The sequence below is a fragment of the Cupressus sempervirens genome, chromosome 3, assembly GCF_028749045.1.
Source record: "Cupressus sempervirens isolate cs-2001-9-10 chromosome 3, ASM2874904v1, whole genome shotgun sequence".
Classification (NCBI taxonomy): Eukaryota; Viridiplantae; Streptophyta; class Pinopsida; order Cupressales; family Cupressaceae; genus Cupressus; species Cupressus sempervirens.
In genome coordinates, this window is record NC_143120.1 from 511701636 (window position 1) to 511723341 (window position 21706).

Sequence of the window (21706 nt, forward strand, 5' to 3'; positions counted from 1 at the left end):
TAGGAAATGTATCAAGAACCTCAAAGAGGTGGGTCAAACTTTATTTTTTTCTATTAGATGCATTAGGTGGAGCTTTGGTACTCTATGTAAAAAAGGGCTTTATTGGTGAATATAAGGTAGTAGATGGAAACCTAAATTGATGGCAAGTTTCTTGGTGTAAGGGGATTGGGAAGGAGTACTCTATGATAGGTTTTGAGCTAGAAATCCTAGTAGCCTAGGAGTATCCTAGGTAGAGAAAGAAATCTCTAAAGTGAAGAAGGTCCCCATCAAAGTGGTATTAGAGTCATAAGATTTATCACTTGTGGTGGTATGTTGTATTCCATTGAGTCAAGTGGATCTTCAAGGATGGTTACCAATGTAGAGTTAGAAAAGGAGGTAGATGAGAAAAAGAAGCTCATAGAAGAGAAGATCAAGCTTCTTGATGAGGCCATAGAGGAGATGAAAGATAAGATAAAGGAGATGAAAGATGCAGCTCAAGCTAAGGAAGATGAATAATTCAGCAAGGGAAAAGAGAAGGTGAGTTTGAAGGATGAAATACTTGAACCAGATCCTCCAATTGGTGAGAAAGAACCTTTCCTCAAAGCCCTCAAGGCTTTTGGAGGAAAAAATATTGAAAATGTGTCAGTATTTCATGGAAAGATGGATGCAGAGGTGGTCCTAGAATGGATTGAATACTACTTTGAGAGTGAGGGGACAACAAAAACCCAAAAGGTGAGGTTTAAAAAATCTAGATTGAAAGGTCAAGTATTGACATGGTGGAAGTTTGTGCAAGAGAAAAGTGAGAGTAAAAGGAAGAAACCAATATCCAATTGGAAGGTTATGGTAGCAAAGATAAGGGAGACCTATTTTCTAGAAGACTATGAGATTTAGATTCACAAGTAGAGGTAGAATCTCAAGTAGAAAGATCTTGATGTAGTTACCTACATTGAGGAGTTTCAAAAGTTGGCTCTAAGGTCAAGGATACAAGAGGTAGAAAGAATCAAGGTGGAAAGGTATCTAAATTTCCTTAAGTGGTCTATTCAAGAAGAGTTAAGCTTGTTTAGTCTCACCACATTGTAAAGTTATTTTCAAATGGCTAGGAAAGTGGAAGACAAATCAAGGAAGAAAGGGGACTCAAGTTTCAAGAATAGAGGTAGAGGTAAAGACTTCAGAGGTGGCTCAAAAGAGGTTCTAGTGGAAGGACTAATGAGCGTAGAGGCTATGGGGATTTCAAATGGAATGAGAAGCCAGTGAGACTAGTCAAAGGGGAGGCTCTAGTAGAGGAAGAGGATCCAACAATAGAGACAGAGGTAGATATGAGAACAAAAACAAAAGCTCACACTTCAGAAATATGAAGTGTTATAACTATGTCAAGTTGGGGCATCTTACCTAAAAATGTATGGAGAAGGCACCATCATCCTATGGAGAGAAGAAAATCACATGCATCGAAGAGGAATATAATTATAAGCTAGGTGGAGTGAACGTTGACATAGAGAAGGGTGAAAATATCATGTTAAGGAGAGTCCTAGTTAAGGAAATAGTAAAGGAGGAACCCAAGTAGAGAAGAGAAATATTTAAAACTACTTGCAAGATACTAGGTATGGTATACAAAGTGATTATAGACTCATGGTCTATTGACAATGTAATGTCCAATGAAGTAGTACAAAAACTTGGACTAGCAAAGATACCACATGTGTGTCCTTATAGCATGACCTAGTTGAAAAAAGGGCAGAATATCCTAGTGAATGAACAAGTATGGGTAGACATCACCATTGGTAAGTACAAGATCCTATGTGATGTGCTTCCCTTTGATTCTTGCCATTTGCTGTTAGGAAGGCCTTGGTAGTATGATAGGGAGGTAGTACATAATGGGAAGGAAAATAAGTATTCTTTTGAGAAGGATGGGGTCACATATAGGATACAATCCACAGTGGAAGAATATAAGGTGGAAAAGGAAACTACTAAGACATTGTTGATGAGTGGGAAATATTTCCTCAAGGACTTGAGGGAAGGTGAAAGAGTAGGGTATGCCATCATGGTGAAGCCCAAGGAGGAGAAGTCATCTTCACAAATACCTATACCTATAGAGGTACACAACTCATTAGATCAATCTAATGATATAATTTTTGACGGATCACCACCAACATTACCTCCAAAGAGAGCCATAAGTCATCAAATTGACTTTATACTAGGATCATCACTTCTAAACAAAGCTAAATACAAGATAACTCTAGAATAGAACAAGGAGATTGCAATGAAAGTTCAAGAGTTGCTTGATTAGGGGCTGATTAGGAAGAGCATTAGTCCATGTACCATACCATACTAATTGTCCTAGCACCTAAAAGGGAGGTAAGTGGAGAATGTGCAATGATTCTAGAGCAATCAATAGAATCACAATTAGGTATAGATTTCCTATTCCTAGGATAGAGGATCTAATGGACTATCTAGGTGGAGCTAGGTACTTTTCTTAAATTGATATCAAAAGTGGATATTATTAGATTAGGATAAAAGAGGGTGATGAGTGGAAGTCTACATTTAATACTATTGAAAGTCTCTATGAGTGGTTGGTAAAGTCATTCGGCCTTACAAATGCACCAAGTACCTTCATGAGAATCATGAATGAGGTCTTGAAAGAATACATAGGAGTGTTTGTTGTAGTGTATTTGGATGAAATCCTCATCTTCAAAAAGATAAAGGATGAGCATATGAAGCACCTAGAAATGGTGTTAAGGAAGCTTAAAGAGGAAAAGTTGATAGTAAACCTAGAGAAGAGTGAGTTAATGAAGGATGAGCTAGTATATTTGGGTTTTGTAGTATCCAAAGGGAATTTGAAAATGGATAGGGGTAAGGTAGAGGCTATTTTAAGTTGGCCCACTCCTAAATCTAATATAGAGGTTAGAAGTTTTTATGGTCTAGCTTAGTTCTATAGGAAGTTTGTGAGAAGGTTTAGTGAGATCTATGCACCAATGAATGACACCATAAAGGGGGGTATGAAGGCCAAGTTCATATGGACCAAGGAAAAATATGTGAGTTTTGAGAGATTGAAGAAGGAAGTGAAAACACAAACAATATTGGTTTTACCTAGTTTTGAAAAGCCATTTGTGGTTGAGTGTGATTCTAGTAACATAGTATTTGGGGTAGTTTTAAGTCAAGAGGGTAGACCGGTAGCATTTTTTAGTGAGAGACTTAATGAAGCTAAGACAAGGTATTAAACATATGACTTGGAGCTCTATGCACTTGTCCAAGCTATCAAGAAATGGATGCATTATCTATTACCTAAGTAGTTTTTTATCTTCAAACCTTAAGCTTTATCAACTCACAAGAGAAGGTAAGTTTGAGGCACATCAAATAGATGGAGTTCTTGTAGTCCTACACTTTCATAATCAAACAAAAAAGGGCACCAATAATAAGGTGGCAAATGCTTTGAGCAGGAGGTTGCTGACAGTACAAGAGGTCAAGTTGTAGAGAATAGGACTGGATGGATTCAAAGACCTATATGAGGAGGACACTAATTTTATAGTGGCCTACAAGGTATGCACTAACTTTGCAAATCATTTTCATAGTGACTTTGTTGAATACACGTTGAAAAATGGATTATTTTTCAAAGGTCAACAATTGTACATCCTAAGGGGATCTATGAGGGAAAATATCATACAAGAGAAGCATAATGGGAGCATAAGTGGGCACTTTGATCTTAACAAGACTTTAGACCTTGTGGAGAGGTTCTATTATTGGCCAAAGATACAAAGGGATGTTAGGAGGTATGTGGAGCAATGTGGCATATGTCAGAAGGCAAAGGGAACTTCATCAAATGTAGGGCTCTACCAACCTCTACCCCTAAAAGGCCTTGGAAATGCATCAACATGAACTTCATAGTGGGATTGAAAAGGACTAGGATAGGGTTAGATAGTGTGTTTGTGGTGGTGGATAGGTTTATCAAGATGAGACATTTCATCCCATGTAAGACAACATATGATGCAAGCAATATTTCCAATCTATTCTTCAAGGAGGTGGTTAGGATACATGGCTTACCAAGGAGCATAGTTGCTGACAGAGATGTCAAATTTATGGGGCATTTTTGGAAGACCTTGTGGAAGTCATTTGGAAAAAACCTAGCACATAGTTCTGCCTACCATCCCCAAACATAAGGGAAGACAAAGGTCATCAATAGGGTCCTAGGTAACCTATTAAGTTGTCTAACCAAGGAGTATGAGAAAAGTTGGGAGCAATTCATCCCTCAAGCTGAATTTTCCTACAATGACAATAAGAATAGGACAACAAGGTTAAGCCCTTTTCAAGTAGTTATGACACTCATCCAAGGGGGATAATGGAACTAAAGGACTTACTCAGCCATGAAAACATTAGTAAGCATGCAGATGACTTTGTAAAAGGAAGTTCATGACTAGGTCAAGTAAAACTTGATGGAAGAAAATCAAAAGTTGAAGGAGAAGAAGGATGAGGGGAGAAGAGGGTTGCAATTTTAAGTGATAGACTTGGTGATGGTTTATCTGAACAAGGCAAGACTACAGAAGGTCATTCCTAGCAAGTTACAGATAAAGAGGATTGGGTCATGCAAGGTACTTGAGAAGTATCGACCCAATTTTCTATAAAGTAGACTTAACCAAGGACATGGCTATCTCTCCCATTTTAAATGTTCAAGAAATGATACCTTACAAGGTTCCTAAGGTGGATGAGATAGAGTATTGGAAAGAGTTGGGAAAAGATATCTTAGAATTGCAAGTACTTAAAAGAAAGAAACCATAGGCGGAGAGGATATTGGATTCTAGGGTGAAGAAGAGTACAAGGATCAAAGTTCACAATGAGTATTTGGTGAAATAAGTAGATACACCTGAGGTTGAGGCAACATGGATTTCTAAGAATTATTTCAAGAAGCATGGCATTAGCAAGGAATTTCTTTCTTTGGCAGTACCTTAGTCTTCTTCTTATAGGGGGAGAATGGTGCAGGACCACCTAGGAGTAAAGGTGAAATCATAACATATTTTTGATTTTTAAATGGTCTAACCAACCATGGAGAAAATAAGGACTAGAAATAAAGTCCCTAGGTAATATTAGGAGGTTTTAATAGGTAGGATTTGGAATGTGAGTCAAGTTTTGTCAATTAGGTCCCGATAAGCAAAAAATCCTTAGAAATTGCTCAAATAGGATGAGTATGGAAAAAGGCCTAAAAAGGAGTAATATGTGTCAAAAAGTGGTCATTATGTGTATTTGATATATTCTATAAGGTTTGAGAACAAATTTGTCAAGTTTGAGGGCTCCACTTGCAAAATTGAAAAAGTTGTCAAAAAGTTGCTTATTGACAACTTTGCAATTTTTGTAAAATTGCATAGCAACCTTCTCGGCAGTTTGGAAGAATGAACTACTTGGGTAGTTATGTCTTGAAAAAAATGATAGAATGGAGGAAGGATCCTATTTAAACACTTTCCAACTCATTTCTAAGGGTTGGACACTCAATTGTACAGATAACACATTCTAAAGGACAGTTTTGTTTGACAGTAAATGTGGTTTGAAGGTTTGGATAAAGAAACTTGATTGAAGAACCTATTTTTTAGAATGGAATAGTGAATTTAGATAATTTTTTGAATCTATGTATAGTTTCTTTGTTTCTAAGCATTCATTTTACAAGGTTTAGAAAATTACCTAAGTTTTGTGTTCATGCTGTCTAGTTGTGTGATTCCAACACTTTAATGACTGTAGCTTGAATTTACTTCGTCAAAACATCATGGCTCTTGGAAATCAAGAAAAAGACTTTATATACTATGTAACTAAATTTTTTAGAGTTTTTTCAAGGCGAGTAGTTGATTTTTCAAGAAATCCCTAGGCAAGCAGTGAAGGCTTGGCACTTTGCAATGAAAGCTTGAATTAAAGTTTTGGTATAAATAGTGGATTGACATGTGACAATATGGTTTAGGAAATTAAGGAGGAGAATAATAAGAGTATATATCTCAAGGGAGGAGTTGGAAGTGGAGTTTGGAATTTTTGGTGAAAGATTCATTGACATTTCCTTTAAAACCCTTAAAACTAGGGTTTTTTGAATCCATATTGTATGGTCATCACATAAACTTAAGACCTAGAAAATATTCAAAATTAGGTCATTAGGGATCAAAGTTTTGAAGACACCAAGTGGAATTTTTAATATTTTTTGGGAGTTATATCTTGTTCCTTGTTTTTAGGAGGGCTAATAGGGGCTCTTAGGGCTACAAGGGAAAACTAGACAATTTGGAGTTGTGGGTGAGTAAAACTTGAAATAATGATGTAGAATGATAGGAAATGTATAAAGAACCTCAAAGAGGTCATTCAAACTTTATTTTTTCCTATTAGGTGAACTAGGTGGAGTTTTGGCACTCTAGGTCAAAAACATATTTATTGGTGAATGGAAGGTAGTAGATAGAAACCTAAATTGATAGCAAGTTTCTTGGTGTAAGGGGATTGGGAAGGAGTCCTCTAGGATAGAGTTTGATATAGAAACCCTAAGTAGGATAGGAGTAGCCTTGGTGGAGCAAGAAACATCTAAAGTGAAGAAGCTCCCCATAATATAAGGAGGTTTATTTCTCAGTTGGTTGATAGGTCTCAACTATTTAATAAGAATTTGCATAAGGGATCTACATGTGTGAGGAGACTTGCTCAAATCTAGGAAGATTTGGATAAAACACCTATTCTCATGCCTCCTATTCTTGGAAAGCCCTCAATTCTACACATTTCAAATACAACAACTTCCCTAGGGGCATTACTAGCATAATACAATGAGAATGGAAAGGAACGAGCTATGTACTATATTAGTAGAACATCAATTACTTAAGAGATCAATTTAAATAACATTGAGAAAGATTATCTTGCTATTGTGTTTGACTCTCAAAAGCCGTGACATTACATGGTAGCTCATACTATACATTTGGTTGTGAAAACTTATCCTCTTAAGTACCTTCTCAATAAAGTTGTGCTTACTGGTAGACTTGCTAAATGGATATTGATTCTATCTAAATTCTAAATTTAGTACATCAAACATAAATTCATTAAAGGACAAACTATTGTAGACTAGCTCACTAATATCCCACTCCAAGATATTATCCCTATGTAGATAGGGTTCCTAGATTCATCAATTATGTATGTCACAGGCATGAGTTGGAAAATTTTCTTTGATGGATCTCATACTCAAAATGGTACTGGTGGTGGTATTCAATTCATTACATCTCATGGATATACAATTCCTAAGACTTATAAGCTATTGTTTCCATACAGCAATAATATAGTAGAATATGAGGCCCTCATTGATGGCATCAAATTGGCTATTGAATGGAGGATAACTAAGCTACATATTTATGGAGACTCCCAACTTTTCATAAATCAGATTAAAAATGACTATCAAAACAAGGATGACAAGTTGATTCCATATAAGACGTTGATATACCATCTATGGAATTATTTTATCTTTTTCACTTTTCAACAAACTCCTAGGGTTGAAAATAAGGCTGCATATGCTATGGCTACTTTGGCACCTATCCCATAACTATAAGAACATGAATCTTGGTTTGAATTCTTGGTGGAAGAGCTATGTTACCCCATGTATGATTCCTTTGATAGTTGATTCATTTGTACTATTATTGGTCATGACTCTTCCTACTATGCTACCATTTTCTCTTATCTTCATGGTCAAATTATTCTTGAAAACCTATCTTGTAAAAAAAAATGCCAACTCATTCATAATGCCTTTCAATATATCCTTGTCTTTGCTGACTTCTATAGGAAGGGTCTAGATGGAACACTTCTTAGCTTCTTAGAGACAAATGAGTTTGAGTAGGCATTAGCTAAATTCCATGATCATTTGTGGGTCTCACTCTAAAGGCCGTACACTTGCTCTAAAACTTCTTAGGGATGGTTACTATTGGCCTACTATGCAAGGAAACATTGTACATTATGATAAGTCCTACAAAAAGTGTTAGCTACATTGTAACTTAATTCATGCTTTTGGACATGAATTAATTTTATCTATCACATATTGGCCTTTTCAATAGTGGGCCTTTGATGTAGTTTGTAAAATACATCCTAGCTCCTCAAGTAGACACAAGTTTATTATCACTTCTACATAATACTTACTAAGTTGGTTGAGGCTATCCCAATTTTTTATGCTACAGGAAAGCATGTCTCTTTATGTATATTGAATCACATAATTTTTCACTATGGCATTCTCTCCTCTATAGTTACTGATAATGGAGGAAAATTAAAGAAGAGGGACCTTAGACAATTTTGTAAGTAGTTCAAGATTAGACAATATTGCTCCTCGATCTATTACACTCAAGTAAATGAACAAGCTAAGGCTTCAAATAAGACATTGCTGAAAATATTTCAAATAAATGTACATAAGTTTGTGAGAGATAGATATTTGAAAATCAGTCTTGCACTTTGGGCATATAGAACTAGCACACGCCCACCTCCTGGGGCTACATCTTTCTCTCTAGTTTATGGTTCTGAGGTTGTTCTTCCAATTGAGGTTGAGATTCCTTCCTAGTGAGTCTCTTTAAAAGGGCTAATCACTAATGAATATTATAGAGTTATGAGGATACATGAACTTGAGATCCTAGCTGAATGCTATAAAGTTGCTTTTGATCATATGAGGGCTTATAAAAAATGCATTTCTACCAGCCACATTAAGAAAGTTTATCCTAGATAATTTCAAGTTGGTGATCTTTTCCTTAGAGAAAATTCAAAAATTTAGCAAATAGGGAACAAAAGGAAAAGTTTGAAACTAATTGGTTGGGTCTCTACATAGTTACTACTACATTTGGATATGGTGCTTATCATCTCTCTACACCTGAGGGGGAACGACTCTCTGAGCCTATTAACATATTTCACTTCAAGATGTTCTATGCTTAGTGCTTTTGCTACTCAACACTTGTACATATCTTATGATTATGAAAAAATAAATAAATTATATATGATAAAAAATATCCTAAAAAGTAGGAAAAATTCTAAAAAAGAGACCATCTTAGTGAGAAACTAGCAATAGGCACTTTGATGCATTACCAAAAAAACCAAATATCTTAAAAAATCCAAAAAAAAATCTTCCCAAGTGGTGAAAACCTAGAAATAGGTGCCACTTGAGACCCTTGCACCTGTCTATCAGTGTCTTTCTTTACACTCATGAACGTTTCATCTCATATTGTTTTCCTTTCCTAGCTTAGAACTAACTCTCATCTAAGTCTAGGGGGCATGAACTGAAAAGCTTATTAGGGTCCCCTTATTGCATTGGTGTTTCTTTGGTAGCTCACTCAACAATATTTTTCAACACTTCCCTTTTACATCGAGTGTTTCTCAATAATTATCAGATACTTTTCTATAGTCTAGGATGTGTTGATACTTCTTATTGGCAAGCTTGAGTCCTAAAGAGATAGTTGAATGTGACTTTCACACATACACTTAAACTAAAACTAGCTGAGATTTTCTAAATTTTTTTCTCTTTCTTAAATTTTCCCTCCCTATTAATCTCTCAAGGATGTCATGGACTAGAAGACTAGGTGCATGGGGCATGTTTTCTTTTTCTTTCTTCCTGTGGGTATATCTTGTCAACCTTAGGTGTCTTGAGAATCTTTCTTGTCCTACTTGACACTTAGGATCTACAATATATCATTCTTTTCTATTTTTGCGAGTGTGTGCTTGTGGCCATCTAGAAATTTTGTGTCTTGATGCAAGCATAATCTTGCTACACTAAACCTAGGGAATCTAAGTGCACTATCATCTTGATCTATATATCTTTGATGCGTAGGTTGGATTTCCATGTACCTATCCAATATAGGTCATATTTATATCCTCATAGTTTATACTAGTGATGATTGTATGAACTTTTGATGTCCCTAATAAGGCTCAATGATAAAAAACTAGGACCTAATTATATAACCCTTGCAATTGCACCTTCACATACTATCTTGAATTGTAGGGTTCATTTATAGCTTAGTTTTTCATTTTTAATATTGAGAGAGTCTTCTTTATATTTTTGTAGAAATGTTAGCTAACTATGTTCATCTTCTCTCACTTCTTCTTGGTCATATCTTTCTCTTATCTTTGGTCTTATCAACTTAATGCTTCTTTAATTCCCATCATCATAAGGGATTAATATCATCATCACATTTAATCTATCCAAGTGGTAAGATTTAAAATCATGAGTCCATTTCTTAACAAATAGCTAAACATATGAGAGAGACAACATCAATACATCCATGAGCATATCAAATATAAGATGAACTTACAAAAACATGAGCATACATATCAACATCATAAGGAAACATAAAACATAAGTACTAAACATAGATACATCTATCACATGAGCATATAAAATATACAAGTACACATTGCTGATCTAAAATATGGATAAGTATCTCCCCAAGTGATACACCAAAATTCTCACAAAGACATAAATCCTAGACTAGACCCTAGGATTGACTCCCTCCCTCCTGAGTTTTGTGATGTTAGGGAGGGGGATCTTATGTCTTATCTAGTGGTTGTATCTCTCCCTTTGACCTCTCCACTCTCTTTGAATATAGAGGCACCCACTGACCCTCAAACACTGTAGCTATGTACACACCTTGATAATACATTTCTCTTTCCCCTTGTTGTTCTACCTATCATTTAGCCTCCAGTATGTCCTCTTGTAGAACCCATTCTCTTGCCTATACCTCTCCTCTAGCATCAATAAGTTGTTGATCCCTCATAACTATCATATTCCATTCTTGCTGAAGCTCCACCTCCAACACTCTCATATGTTACTCCCCAGGACCATCCTCTCTTTCCGTAGGTGGTTCCTACCTCTTCTCTACTAGAGGCCATTAGATCAACCTCTCTTCCTCTCCTAGCTCCTCCTCCTCCTCATCATTTTCCTTGGCTCAACTCCTCAATATAGTGTGGCTATTAGATGGACCTCTAGAGTCACTGGGCCTATCCTTACCTCTCCCTCCATCTCCTCCATCCATGTCATCTCCACATCTTCCTTTATCCTATGGAATTTTGAATAGCGGGAATGATTGCCTCCTCATATCTCTTACATAACCTATAGAGACCCCTATATTTATCACCACTAGGAGGTAGTACCACCATGTCTGTTGTAATCCTTGTGTCTCATGGAGACACACTATATATCTCAACATGGGAATACAACCTATATCCTCCTCCTCTCAAACCTGGGCACAGGTGGCCATCTTTATCGATACTACCTATCTCCACCCAAACTATCTCCATATGTAGTTGATGATGAATTGCTCCAATATCCCTACATGCCTGCCTACTAGAGGTTGGCTACATAACATATACATTAACTCCTCATGTGCCTCCTACCAACCCTTGCATCCTATGTATGGTCTCTACTCAAAGTAGATCAACTCATCAAAAATATTCCTATAGAAGGCAACATCCCCACTATGTGGCTAAGCTATAAACCTTGAATATATATGTGTATATATATATATATATATATATATATATATATATATATATATATATATACACACACACACACATGTATCCTCTCTCTCAGCTGAACCTTGGGGTCCCATGCCTACACATGTGATAAAATAGCTCCACATCCCTATCTCTTCCCCTCCCTTTACATGATCTCATGAAGCTCATGGTATATATCTACTAATATAGACAGGAACCAAGCCATCCACTTCAATCTCCCAATAAGATCCATCACTAGTCTACCCCATCCGCAAGGGAATCCCTTCTGGCTAATGTCTATGGTCAATGCATGTGCAATGAGGGAGCATATAATGCATGACACCAAAAATTGGTGTACATAATGTGATATCATCTTCTCCTAGCCTATATATGCCTATCCTGAATGGTCACATCTTTGAATACCTCTCACAATGTTGCACTCCCATCTACTGAAGACTGGTCAAAATATGCTTGTAACACAAACTCTCTATGTTAGTACTGATATCTATACAACTAAGTAAACATGACAATAAAAAAATGCTCAATCAACTAACTGAATCACCATGGAATGAAACTTGAAGGATGTGGTACACATCTTCATGTGTAATAGTAGTCTCACCTATGTGAAGGTGGAAGGTGTTGTGCTCACTATTCCACCTCTTAGCTAATGCTATTAGTAATCCATGGTTTTCCTGAATATGGGGTAACCACAACAAACTACTAAGACCCATGAATCTCAGTATGGATCTCACAACATTATCTATCTAAGGAATAATTCTCAACCCTACCACCTTAGGTTCCTTAATTAGTAGTGCTAGAAACACGTCCTGCATAGAAAAACATGAAAAAATGTCAGTATCTATTAGATGATAATTGTAATGAAACTAAAAAAATCTCCACTTAGCTATTTGAGCACAAAACTAAGACTTAAAAAAATAAACAACACAAATTTTTCATAACACTCATTAAGTGGCTAAACAAGTACCGTATGATACTTTCTATTATACCTATGTAGTACTTTCTGCTAGTGCAATACTTTGTTTGGTATCATATGATAGATAGGTGGGTTGAATATGATAAAAATCACAGAAGGGATATGATACAATGTGTACACTAGAACTATTGTGTAGAAAACCTTATCACTATCATGCGATACTTTCTAAATTATTGTACAACCTATTCAAACCCTATAAAAATATGCTAAAATTCTCAAAATCACTCTAACAAAGTGCTCAAATGTTAGATACTTACTGGTGGATAGTAAAGTGGAGGCTAGTTGTGTAGCCAGTTATGCTCAAATTGATGTGTCTCAGTCAAAACTCTCCTCTATGCTATCATTCTCTGTCTCTATCTCTTTCTCTGTCTATCTGTCTATCTCTCTCTCTCTCTATATATATCTCTCTCTCTCTCTCTCTCTCTCTCTCTCTCTCTCTCTCTCTCTCTCTCTCTCTCTCTCTCTCTCTCTCTCTCTCAAAATCAAACAAGACAAATAATTTGAAAATGACCCCTTGAGTCCCTTATATAACCTTTTGACCCTTTTTTGACCTTATTTTTGAACTCCTTAGATTTGCAAAAAAAATTTACACCCCAACCTAAATTTGATGTCTTGGATCCATTTTTGGGATCAAAATCAAAATCTGAGTTCATCATGCTGATAAGTAGGAGATAATTTCCACAATTCAAATTGTGATATTGTTATTAGGATTTAACTTTGTGATTTTTGAGTCAAACTTGTTGACACATGTTTCAGTAGTAGTGATTCGACATGAATTCATGTCTCATGAAAATAAATGGAACACTTAGCACTCATTGGATCTAGGCAATGCTCATAGGGGTGAAACACTCATTGGATCTTGATTGTTGAAAATATTTTCCCATGGAATGAGTACTCAAGTGTGTCAGTAGGTGCATTACAAACTATAGTGTCAAAGACCCCTAATGAAAGTAAGATTGGTTCATTTGGTAGGATATAGAGCCAAGGGAATACAAGTTCATATGATTTTTACATCAGGCCTATGACGAATTGGAGGCTAGAAGAAATAGTTGTTCTTTTGATTTTATTTAAAGAGTCATCATAGCCCTGAAAGATAGAGGTTTGAATCATAATACTTCTTGATTCACATGTGAACATGACATAAGATTTCCTAGTCTTTCTTGTAGAAAAGGTTATTGGTAAGGCTCTCCATAGTTTCCATTATATGTTCCTAAAGAAAAGATATGAATCACATAAAATTATTATATCCTCCCACCAATATTAGTCCAAGGAAACACATAGAATGTTGACTAAAATCTCACAACAAAGACAAACATCTGAGATAAACAAAATAAATGATATCATTAGTATTGATAGGCATGTGAACTTCAGGGGTTCAATATAGTTGAATCATTGTGTGAATATGTTTTATTGGATCACAAGCCCCTCATGGATATTGGTGAAAGAAGGATAGAATTTATAATGCATGGTCAGGATGTGAATAGGGTATGTGTATGTTTGTAATGAGGAAAGAAGCCAGGAGCAATGAGAGGATGTAATACAAAGTGACAATATACATAGAAGCATATATTTAGAGATGTGTCAAGGGACTAATATATGAAAAAAAATTATGAGTGTTGAATAAGATAGAATGGTTATATCTCCATTTGAAATAGATGTGCCAATATGCATTCAAATTAATTTTATTGGAACAAAATTCGTAGGTGTTCATGATTCTGCCATCATAGCATGAGAAACTAATGATTTTAATAATTAAGCCTAATGTGCATCAAATATAGATACAATTCCTATATGGTCAATGAGGTATAAGTGATGATGATATTTCCCTCCCATAACAAGCATCATACATATATGGAAGCCATGCTACTGCGTTCAAGGATTTATGTTAATATCAAAGGTCAAAAGGAAGGGTCTCAAGTGTCTAAAGAAACTGTGATTTGAATACAAACATTTTAATGTTGATGACATAGAATACCTTGAAATGAATAGATTGATATAATGAGTGAAAAACTTAGAGGTAATAATGGTATCATTGTAAGGAGTAGATAACCCCATTGTTATTAAGAAGTTCTTGATAATTCAACATGCCATGTTCCCTACAGAAGAAACATATAGACACAAGTGGCATAATGGATCATAAGATTTCATTATGGTAGAGATATGGCATTACCAATGAGCAATTGTTATAAAGATTGGATCAAAATTTTCAAACTTAGAGAATAACATGGAGATGCAAAGTATCAAACCCTCATAGTATGTTCCATTTTTAAAAAAAAGTTTATAAATACTAAAGGATTGGCTATAAAATATCATTAAATCCTTGAAAACATTTAAAAACTTACAGGATAAACAAAAAAATATAGAGGGCCTACAAAATAAAAGCCACGGTATACATCAAATGAGATACAAGAAAAGGTATGGAGACCATGGTTGATATAATAGCTTCAAGAATTTGAATGTGTCTCATCTGTATCAAATAATTTAGAAACCCTTAAAGAAACTAGAATTAAATCAAGATATAAAAAATTAATAAAAATATGAAAAAGAACTCTCACTGACTTTAGAAGCTATAATCATTTCTTTCTTATGTGTTTTGTATTTTAAGAATACAAAAAAAAAACTCATTCCAATGATGGTTTTAGAAATCAACTCATGGCCTACCATAGAGTACAAAATAAACCATTGTCAAGAATCATGTGAAGAAAAAGAGTAAATTACTGTCTTAGAGATTACAAAGATCTTCATGTTGTTTTTCCTCAAAAGTTTTTATCATTAGAGAAATGATATGGAGTAGATAAAAAGAACAAATGAGTTGGTGTGAAAATTTTAATAAGGGAAAATGCATTTTTTCATTCCTTAGTTGCAGCATATACAAGGTCTTTTAAACAAGTTTGTAAGCAGAAATCACATAGGATACCATAAGCAATAACCTACACTATAGGCTTTAAATTCTTAAGAACAAGGTAAATAGTATATCAATACACCCGAAGGATGAAAAACAAAGTGTTTTGTGCAATATAATTGTAACAACCCCTCTAATAATAAAATAAAATATTGAATCATATATAAATAACTAATGAATTATGAATCATAATTCATTTAGACATATAATATTTTGAATATATGATATTATAGCATAAAATATAATTCAATTTCATATATATCAAATTAATTATAAAAAGATATGCCTAAACAATTAATCAATAAATCAATATTATGCATTGAGATAAATTGAACAATAACAAACTATGGAAGAAATAATAAAGTAATCATTTCCTTAAAACCTTAATTACTTGACAATATGGAATCGATACTCTAGACACCCCTACACATTATGTCCCTTGGAAATAAGGGGTATACATAACATGTGACACAACATTAAATAGATATATAACCATGGGAAGGATAGGTGGGCTGGTATAACATGTGAGGTCTTGGAAATTGGACAGTGATCGCCCATTATGGAGGAAGTCTATGCAAAAATTTAAAACCCTAAAGTAAGGAAATACGGATATATTACATGCAATCAAGGAAAAAAACTATAGTTACATCTAGATTGAGACATGTGTACCACCATGGAAGGGACCAAAGATAAGAATTAATGGAGATGTTCTGCCAAGTAAGCACACTATCAAATATCTCATGCTCAAGTAAGAAGGTATGGCAATGTTAGATAAAAGTAATGTTATTTAAAATTTAAAGAGATGTTATTTAGAATTATTATGATATTCAAAGGTGTTAAAATAACTAGAGACAATGCTTGATCCCATCAAGTGTGTAGTATAAAGCTAATTTTGCTATAATAATAGTATTATTATTATTATCAATTTAGATTATAGAAATAAAATGTAAAAACTCTTAAGAGTATAGTTTGAATATTTTAATAATTAGTAATTATTATATTGTAGTAAGAAATTAGATCATAGGAATAAATATATTTCTATCATACTTGTTCATTTCTAATATTATAAATGTTAAATAGATATAGTGTATATGATACACTTCACCTTATAAAACTATAGTGTATCATTATGTATATGATAAATATAAGTATATTAAAATATAAATATTTACAAATTCAATATAATGATCATCTAAATAATTATATTGATTAAGTATATAAGCTAAATAAAATCTCCATAGTGCTAGTATAAGGACTTTACTCGCCTATATAAATGGTTTCATGCTAGTATAGAGTCAAGAGTCATCTTTACATAAATGGCATAGATGGGATTGATGAAATCTTATAGTGCCAGTGCAGGAAGTGAGATCCTCATATAAATGGCTATTGTGCTAGTGCGAGAGATGAGTAGCCCTATATAAATGGTGAGATAAGAATAAGATAATGGCTAGAATAAAGGAGAAAATAATATATTTCTACTTGTTTGTATTTAATCCTAACATTAATTTTACAAGTATTAGTGTCCCAATCTAACCCTAATAGTGGGGACATTACAATAAAGCCCAAAAAGCCTAAGATTACATTGAGAAAGAGTAGTAAAATTTTGGAAAATGACTTGGAGTTCATGAAAAATGTATAGAGAAGAAAAAAACATTTTTATGGTACTATAACAACATAGTTTTATTTTCATAGCTTTGGGGAGCTTGTGGCCATTGTAGACCAACTGGCTTTCTTCATTTATTTTCTTGGATTCTTTGGAATTGATTATGTCCAAAAAATTATCAATGAAAATGATGATTTTTTTGTGAAGGAGGATCTCAACTTCTCCCCAACAACATGTGGGATTGCAGACATATAAGAAATTGATGTTAAGAAGCCTAAGATCAAGCTTAGGGGACTTACCCTTGGTGGCAATGAGGATGGGGACATTGTAGCTCCTATATGCACTGGAAATATGGCCTCTTATTCTCTCAAGTCCTCCCTTAGGGATTGCAAGAGAGCTTCCTCTGTGAGGAGGAGTACATTGGAGCTCATGACTGGGATATCTCTTGATGGTTTTCCCTTGGAGGGGTTTGATTATGAGTCTATTCTAGGTTAGTGTTGTGAGATTCCTTGTGGGTTAAGTAAAAATCCCTATGGGTGTGTTAGGGCCCTTACTAGTGAATGGGTGTGAGTACATGGTGCCAAATGGCCACCATAAAGGGGTGTCTGGTGGCAACACCAACAGGGGTTATAAGGCCATTCCTATGAGTGGTGGGGCTACATATATTCTTCTCAGAGATGGCATGACCAGGGCCCTATTGTCAAGTTCCACACTACCAAGAGGGCTACAAAGCTCAAGTTCTATATTGAGGATCTAGTCAAAATCGATAAAATATATGACATATTTAACAAGTATATATGTTTCTTTTCCACATGCTCTTTTTCATAGTGCATGCAAACTTGATCATGTAGTTTTGTGGGTACTAGTTCAATGGGTAGTGAAGTAAGGATATATTTTCATGATTACTAAAATGATTTTGGGTTCATTTTTTTCAACACAAGCAGATTTGCTAGGCTACAAGATATAAAATGTGCAATTGCTAGGATATATGATTTGTATATGAGATTCTCATGCTTGACTAGAGATGCCATGGGAATGAATATGGTCTCCAAGGGTGTTCAAAATTTCTTCGATTATCTTAAAACTTTCTTCCCTGACACAGATGTTATCAACATTTTTGGTACTTCAATTCCTCTCATTTTTCCTCACTAATTTTTTGAGGGTTTTACTTTTTCATTGGTTAGTTCTTGAAAATGGGAGGACTAATTTTGTGAATGGGTTACTATTTCTAGGAAATTTCTACATAGACAAGAAGCCCACAATAGTGAATTGGATTGAAGCCTATACAAGGTCTTTTAAAAAAAAATTCAAGAAAAAATACATAGGATACCATAAGTGACAAGCTGCAATATAGGCTTTAAATTCTTAAGAACAAGGTAAATAGTGTATCAATACACCCAAAGGATGAAAAACAAAGTGTTTGGTGTAATATAAAGCACAAAAAGGGTGAGATTATATTGAGAAATAGTAGTATGATTATGGAAAATGACTTGGATTTGGTCCAAAATATACAAAGAAGAAAAAAAACATTTTCATTGCATTATAACAACAAAGTTTTATTTTCTCTCTAAAACAAAGATAAAGAAGCTTGAAGTACCTATAATGCCAATGTCTATGAGATTTTCCTTAGAATACTTTATGGTGAAATCTAGTTCCATGGACACCTTGTATTGTTCTATTTTGGGTTTTGAATTAAGGGGTTTCTACATCTTCGAGGTACAAGAATAGATACCCAGAAAGATGGCACATTACACTAATTCATTGAATACCATAGTGGATACTAAAATGGTGGGAAGTGGCTCTCTAGTTTTGGCAAACAATGGGAGGCATAGACTAAAATTTTCTTTAGTTTGAAAGAAAGAAATGAAATGGATGGGTTGTGTCGCTCATCAAAAAGATTATAAGCTAACAAACCCCAACTTATTTCCCACCATTCCTGTTCCATTCTATTAAATTTATCATTTTTTAAAAATTTAATAGAATAGAATTAATTTTAGTTTTAAGGTTTAGAAAGGTAAAATGAAAAGTTGTTGTTTAAGACAAAAAATATATATTAAAAGATGTCTTAAAATAACTTTATTTGTAGTAGGGAATGTTCTAATAGCTGTGCCAATATTTTTTGTAAACATAGAATTTCTAAATCATAAGTCAAATTTTACCAATTTGTTAGGTGTATCTTCATAGAAGAGTGAACAACTTAAAGCTAGTTTTTTTTTTTTGTCTTTTGGGTTTTCAAAAAATCTCTTGTATGGATCATGGAGTGCAAAGTGGTCAAGTAGTGTCATTTCAATACATTCACTTGATATTCCCTATGTTCATGCATTATTAGTCACTCACTTGAAAAATATCTAGTGATTAAATATCCCAATAATCATTATGAAATGTCCAAATAGTGGTGCATTAATTGGTCAATTGCTAACAAAAAATATTTCAAAAGTTAAAAATGATCACCTATTAGTACATGTGTGATTAGGTATAGTTAATACAGGTGTTTTCATTTTAGGGGCTCCTTTAAGAATGACAATTGAGAAGTATCTATTGAGAAACTATCATAATTATTGAACCCTCTATTAATTACTATATTAGATATCTTCCCTTATGTAAATTTCAATTCTCTCTATCATTCAATTTCTTTTGAAAAGAGAATTAACAATTATAATAGCAATTAAATAAAATCAAGATAAACTTTTAAGAAAGTTAAGGTAAAAAAAAGTATAAAGATAAAACAATAAAATTTATCATAGAAAAAGACAAAGATTAAATAATAAAGAGCTTTATAAATTATATTTATATTTATTAATTTTTTTTAACCTATAAGAATTATGCTTTATTCTCAATTAAAGTTAAAGAAAATAAATTAAGGTAAGGTTTCAACACCTAATGATGAGCTATGAACTATTGAATAATTTATCTTTAGAAGGAACATAGTAGATGTGACATAAAATGAATATAAGCTCATGTAACCTTGAATTTGATTGAATATATATCTCATTTAGTACTGTGATTATATATTAGTTAATGGTTATATTTTATAATTATAAAAGAGTAAGAATAATGTATTTAATCATTTTTTCTTGGGTAACTGATTATTATTAACTAACTATTTAGTCATTTATTTGATCACTTGTTTAGTCATTTTTTTTTAGGTGATCAATTACTAGTGACTTATTATTTAGTCATTTATTTGGTAGTATATTTAGTCATTTTTATTTGGTTGATATTGTGGTTTTACCTGATGATCAAATTAGTCACTTATTTAGTCACCTATAGTTGTAAATTACAAAAATATAGTAGAAAGTGATCAGCTTTAGTCACATGACTAAAAATTTTAGTGGTGTGACTAAAATTTTTAGTCACATAGTAACATATTTTCAAAAATGTACTAGGATTTATTTCCCTCTTATTTTTGAACACTTATGTCACTATTGTTGGGGTTGAATAGGTGCAAGCAAACCATATTTGCTAATGAATTCCTTATGAACTTTGGTAATCATGGACAGTGCATGATCCCATGTGATTCTTGCTACCTCCAAAATATGAATCGACAACTAAAGTCTTGCAGCTAAATCAATTAAGTTGTCAGCTACTGAAAGATTATGATCTTCTTTGATAAGGACCTAGGCTAATTTCATCTCTCTCTACATGACCTCCAAGTGAGGTATCATCATTGCTTGAATTTGGTTTATTTGTGCCTGAATATCATTTGTGAATCTTGGCACATTTGAAAGAATGTTGTACAAATGTTTTACCTTCTATATTAGTTCTATCATAACATGTATTCTTTCTTGTAATTGCACTTTCTTCTTAGCAATGGTTATGGAAACTTTGTCCACAACCTTAATCTCGAATCTTCTCACAGACCAATTCATCAATTTCTCATTTGACTTCATATTACTAGCATTAACTTGATCAACAATATTTACAAGTTGGGTAATGATTGGAGCTTTTTCATCAAAATTGTGAATTTCAAAAGCATCAGCAAAAATGTTTTCACATCATAGAGCACTTTCTTTTGCTTTAACTCTCTCTTTAGCTCTTCTTGGTGTTTCTTCTTTGTCAAAACTTCTTGTAGCAAAATTTTCTTGCTCCAAGGTGAGATTTTCCAGGTCTAATTGTGACATCTCAATTATTTCATCCAAACTAACTTCAATATTTGGTGAAGTATCCTTTATTGATCTCTTTTTTCTTGGTGAAGGAGTGATGTTTCTCAACACTTCTTTGAGAGTTGGTAAAGGAATTTCACCACTCAGTCATGCTTGTGCATTTGTGCTTGAGATAACAATAGTTACACTCAGTTTAGCTCTACTTATTCTTTTATTTTCCTCAATAAGAGGTGCTAAAAGAATCTTACTATCTGCACTTGTATATTTTTCCTTTGTTCCTGCCTCTACATCTATGAGCCTAGATTGCTTGGCCTCTAGACTATAAAAGGTGTTAGCATGTACCGATGACATTCTGCCTTGCATGCTTGATACACCTAAACTTTCTCCACTATCGTAATCATCTTTGATGTTTACAATGTCTTTATCTATCTTTGCTCCCTTAATTGATACCCAAAAATGCTTTTCCAAAGCAACTCATCTTGCTATTCTACAACTTCCTCTTTATTCTATAAGATCAAAAACATTTTGTATTTAGGAAAAATATACTCTTATACTTCACAAAAAATATATCCTATTTCTCTTGTGACAGGTTAGGCATGACTTTGACCAATGTGTTAGTTCTTATCTTTTTCTTTTCTTCCTCTACCTGCTACCATATTCTCTTTAGTCTATCATGTAGATCT

General features: G+C 33.9%; 1 pseudogene; it reads left to right on the forward strand.

Annotated features, from left to right (window-relative positions):
• Nucleotides 1-466: 466 nt before the first annotated feature.
• LOC149567421 (3-hydroxy-3-methylglutaryl coenzyme A reductase 1-like) overlaps nucleotides 467-21706 on the forward strand; it is a 173538-nt pseudogene continuing 152298 nt past the window's right edge.